Genomic DNA, 6,000 nt, shown 5'->3' with positions numbered 1-6,000 from the left:
AGAATACATCCCGTAAATTTTTAATCATATTTTTTTTTTTGAGCATCCTAATACGACTAAATTGTCGATGTATAAAAATACTTGTGATGGTTTTAGCCCTGCGAATGCTAACGTCATCATCCTCTGGAATAAGTTTGGAGCTACTTTGAGGCCATAAGGCAATCTTTTGAAGCGATAAGTACCGTTATCCGCTGTAAAGGATGTGATATCCCTTGACTCTGGGCTGAGTTCTATTTGGTGAAATCCTGACATTAAATCTAGGCATGAAAAATATTTCGCTCTTCCTAATTGATCCAGAATATCATCTATTCTAGGAAAAGGGAATTTATCGTCTGTTAATTTTTTATTTATTTGTCTGAAATCAACAACAAATTCCACCTTTTTTCTTGTTTGCCCGGAAGGGATTTTTTAGGTACCAATAAAATAGGGCTGTTGTACTCTGAGGTTGATAGTTCCACAATATTATCTTGAATTAGTTTATTTACTTGTTTATTTATTTCATTTTTATGTGCTTGAGGTAGTCTATAATTTTTAATATACACAGGAGTGTTATCTTTCATATGTAACTTTTGTTTGTAAAAATTGTTGGTCGTGATTGGTTCTGTTTCTAATGAAAATATATCAACGAATTCTGAGCATAATGTGTTGAGTGATTTACTAGCGAATGGCGGAAAATTTTTATTCAATCTTTCTAATTTTTCTTTATTATTCACTTTATTTTGAGCTGTATTTTCAATTATTACATAGTCCTCTAGATTTTCTGTTTTGATGTCATAAACTTGAATGATTGCATATTTATCTGTTGTATTTATTATTCTTACTAAAGCCTGCTTTGAGTTTACTATGGGGTTGGCTACAAAAATGCCATCAGTCAATTCTTGATCAGGTACTAATAATTCCTTATTGAGACTATTGATATGAACCTGTGTAATTACTTCGGCTCTTGCGAGTATTGTAATGCTATTGATTGTTGGTTTATTTGTAATTTGTATAACTATATATTCTGGGTGATCATGTGGTCGTAGTATTAGGCTGTCCCCATTTTTATTATAATCAAAAATGCAATTATATTTTTTAACGAAGTTTCAAAATTCCATCATATGGGATTGGGAAATTGTCTTATACTATGTGTAATTTGTGTCCTATTAAAAGACTATCATCTGTTAGATCTGCTTTTACTGTTCCAAGTGTGCTTGTTATACCTCGGCCAATACCTTTCAAATCTGTGATCTCTGAGTTATTTATTGTGACATTTTTGTCAATTTGACCCATCTTTATTATTGAGATATCCGCTCCTGTTTCTATCAGAAACATTGAAGTTGACCTATTTAGAGTGGTATTGCAAGATATGTAGCTGTTTCGGTGCAAGTTGAATGTACATGCTTTATCACCGTTGAAGTTTACTGTTGGAGTCGAGTTTGCTGGTTTTCCTGTTGGTTTATATTACGGAGATTGCACGTATTACTCTGATTAGATGATCTTGACTGACCTCCAAAATTGCGTCTTGGAAATTATTATTTTGTCTATTACTAATATTATTATTATAACGGTTAGAATTACTATAATATCTTCGGTTTTGATTACCCCGATAATTATTTTGGTAGCTTCTTCGGAAATTACATTGGTAATTACCTTGTGGGCGCGTCAGGCGTAACACTGTATTTGAGTTACTCGTGACTTCAGTACAGCTATTTGTAAATTTTGAAATAGCCCCGTTCATAGATGTGAACGTTCCTGCTTGCATTACCAATTAAACTCTTTCGTTAGCCGAGTTCTTACATATAGCCTTTACAGCTGATTGTGTTGCATATTTGGTTGCCAAATCAGGCGCAAGAACGTCAGATATGTAAGCACCCTCCAACGATTTTGTAAATTTTTCGATTTCTGCAGTGTACTAGTTAGCTGTTTTACTGCGCTGTTGGATGTTTAAGAGTTTTGCTGTCAAAACCTCTACAGACTCACTTTTAATTGCTGAACTCAATTTTTGCTTTATTTCTGGTATTGAACTTTCAGTGCCCAAAAGGTTTCTATCTGTTCCCTCGGTCTTAGTTTTTATCATGGAGACTTCTATGATCTCATGTGTATCCTTAATTTGTTCTAGGATATCTAGTGCCTCTAAGAAACCATGTAAGTTTTCAGGCCTACCATCAAACTCAAGCAGAATTGACGGAGCCATTTTTAAAAATTCTAATGTGGTTTGTGCCATTTTGTCTTTTCTTGTTTGGTAGTTTGGTGTCTGTATTAAAATTTCTTTTTGTTCCTGTTTTTGTTCTTCTTTTTATTTTACTTCTGGTTCCTCTTCTAAATCGGAGGCTGACTCCAGCAGGAATGTGCTAAAGTCTATTTCTATTTCTTTTTTGAATCCCGTTGGTACTGTGAATTCTATATCATATCTTGCCAGTGAGGACACCAATTTGTCTCTTACGCTGGTAAAAATTTGATATGGTTGGTCGTTTCGATTACCGTCTAGTTTACCATTTAACTGTTGTATCGGTTTTCCTATTTTATTAAATGCTTCAACTATTATTTTGAGATGCTTTACTACTGTTTCTGCCATTACTTTTGTTTTTTTATTAATACATTTGTAAGATTTTTCTCCTATAGTTTTTTCTTCTATGAGTAGTTTAACGATATCTTCCCATTTGCCCATTGGGAATGGTAGAAAAAAGTTTGTTAAACCTTATCTAAACCGTCGGCGCGGCTGGCATATCGCTTTTTTAGGAATTTGTTATGGGTTGAATAGGGCTTCAGGAACAAATTAATGCAACTAACTACACAGATGATTAGAAGCATGACCTTAATGGTATCTACTGCCTCAGTATGGTCTACTACTTGGACTGAGTTTACACCGTTTGCCGTTGGTTTTTCTATTTTTGATTCTTGGCCTCCCTTCGTAAAAAATATGAAAAATTTTTTTTCTTTATTTTTTTTATTTTTTATTTTAATTCTATTTTTTTTATTTATAATCTTTAGTGTTATAAAATATCATCATTCGCCTAATTTCCTTCTCTTTAGTTGTAGGATTAATGACATCATTAATGGTTGGCTCCCTAGTCATTCCTATGGTTTTCCAAAATTATTTTAGCCATTTTATTTCTTTATTGTAATCTTTTACATTGATTTCGTTTTTAAGGTCTTCAATTGGGTTTTTAGTAGGCATTATTTACCAATTATACTATTATTTAATTCTTCTTTTTATTTATATTCCCTAATTTCTTTATTTCCTTCTGTAATTTAATTTTTTCTTCCCTAGTTGTACTCAATTTTATTTTTTCGTATAGCTTTGCTATGGATCTCCTACCGTTGGCTTGTTTTCCTCCTCTTATTTTTCTTTTCAATTTGACCGGCTTTGGGACTTTAGGTTCCTCAATTTTTTGAATCCTATTTCTCTTCCTGCACTCCTCGATTGTTAGTGGCTTAGGGCCTTGCTTGACTTTCTCGGTTGTTTCGTTTTCACCTCTTTGCAAATTTTGACTTAATCTAACTAATTTATTAAAAACTTGGTTAAACTGACTTTGGTTTTGTATGTCCTCTTCTGGGAACATAATTCAATAACTAGGAAAAAAATTTTTTTACAGCAAAATATAATTTTTGCTTGTCAATAGGCAGCCGTTAGTTTGCCGGAATATTGTTATTGTTACCTACCTAAAAATAATTATTATTGTTAATTATTATCATAGATATTTGCTGCCTTTGTTTAATTTTGTCCTTTTTATTTTTTGCTTTGTATTTGCCAAACCGTCTTTCTTTAATTTCTTCCCAATTATTTGGCAAATATTATTCCACTTCGCTTGCCGCGGCTCCACTAGGTAAAATGTTTGGCAATTTGGAGCACCACGCAGCACTGTCTATCTCTTGTTGCTGTTGTGAGATTTGTTGCATTTGTAGTATTTCTACCTTTTTCTGCAGGGTATTCGTTGAATCGGCTTAGTTAATTTCTTCCCAATTATCTAGCAAATATTATATTCCACTTCGTTTGCCGCGGCTACACCCGGTAAAACTTTTGGTAATTTGGAGCACCGCTTAGCACTGTCGATTTTTTGTTGCTGTTGTGTGATTTGTTGCCTTTGTGTATTTTTACCTTTTTCTGCAGTGTATTCGTCGAATCGGCTTTGTTAATTTCTTCCCAATTAAAATCATTGGTTCAGTTAAAAAAAAAACTATTATGTTTGTGTAGTATGCGTATGTATTTTTTTTTTTATTATATAGCGCTTAGGCTGAATAATCAGCCAGTACTATCCTTGCCAATGAACTTAGGCTGAATAATCAGCCAGCAGAATCATAGGCAGGATCGCAATATAAAAGGTGAAAAATGAATAGAGTGTTTGTGAGGTGTAAGTGTGAATGAGTGAATGAATCTTTATTCAAATATTGTTAGCTTATTTATACTAAATTTTTCTAAACATATTGTTACATACATATTTACTTTAAACATACATACTTACATACCTACATACAACTCGACACAAATATGTACCTACATATTTGTTTTGAATTGTGACGCCTGTGGGAAATGCAATGCCAGCAATTTTGCCTAAATGCAAATTTGGTTTAGTCGCACGGTGTATACACATCTCTATTAAATCGTGTGATCTGCGCTGTCAGCACAAATTAGTAAATGACTCGTTTTGTGATGATTAAAATTTAGATTTATTTTGTTACAGGGTAGCACATTAACTGGTTTACTCATTTGGCATTGAAATTGTTGGCTGTTTACACTACAATACTGGCGATGTGTTTATATACGTGCATGAATCAATAGAGTATAAGGTGATATACAACAGCAGTATAAGCCAAAATGTGTGGTGTATAATCATTAAAATAAGGAACAGTGTAGAATAAATTAAATTATTTATTTGGGTAGAGGCACCATTAAGCGCCTAATACCCTAAATGTTCAATGTAGAATAAATTAAATGATTTATTTGGGTAGAGGCACCATTAAGTGCCCAATACACTAGATGGTCAAACAAGATTATTTAAGGAATTGGCACCCTTGAGTGCCGAATACCGAATCTTGTTTATTAATAAAAACTTCAGCGTATTTATACATAATTCTTATGCACTACTTAGTTACTATTTAAACATATACATATTTCCTCTAATTCTTACATTCTTACTAAGTCTAAGAAAAGTCATCTAGCCAAGCGTACCCTTACATATTCGTACACACATTCATAAGCTGCTTCAATGCACTTGCTTAAAGCGTGTGAAAATATTGGAGTAGAGGAATACGCGGTGTCAGTAAATTCTTAGTTACAGATTAAACAACTTAGACACCGCGCGTATTATGTGTGTACATATGTATGCATTCACTTTGGATACATTACACCTCCCTTTTCAAAAAGAATCGTTGGCGATTCTATTTCATTTAATGGCTTTTGGTAATTTTTATTTATTTCAGATTTTTATTTGTTTATATATTTATTCATGCGGTAAATTTTCTTACTTTGTTGTTGCGACTTTGTATTTTTGCTTTTCTTTTGAACATTTTGCTTAAGCATAGGGTTATGTTTATGATAGTAAAAAATGTAGTTAAACTAGAGGATGGTACTTACCGATTTTCTGGATAGGGTTGGTTAGGAAACGGCTCCTTTATGGTGATGTATGTGGCGTAGCACGGCAGCAATGGCGCTTTGGCGGTGACGATGTGGAGGTGATGGTTTGCTGCTGATCTCAAACTTACGCCTTGTACAAGAGGGTTGCCTAGCAAGTTTCTACTTCTGCTATACGCACTCGATTTTATGGTTGTTCTGGAGTGTGTTGCACTGGTTTCTCCAAAACCTTGATGATCTTTCCTTATGCACTCGATAGATTTCTCATGAACAAACCCCTGGTGTCTTGGTTTCAAATCAATCACCGATTCAAATGAAATTATGAAAACCGTATATGTCTAGCCAACAAACTCAAATACAACTTCTTTAAATCAATAGATATGCGATAATATATTTGGAGGTGGACTTTTCACAAATTTAGATTTTATATATTTGGATTTAAAGTC

The sequence above is a fragment of the Eurosta solidaginis genome, chromosome X (genome assembly GCF_040869045.1).
Source record: "Eurosta solidaginis isolate ZX-2024a chromosome X, ASM4086904v1, whole genome shotgun sequence".
In the NCBI taxonomy this organism is placed as follows: Eukaryota; Metazoa; Arthropoda; class Insecta; order Diptera; family Tephritidae; genus Eurosta; species Eurosta solidaginis.
The sequence above is the reverse complement of the archived record's forward strand: the minus strand, read 5'-3'. Positions refer to the sequence as shown.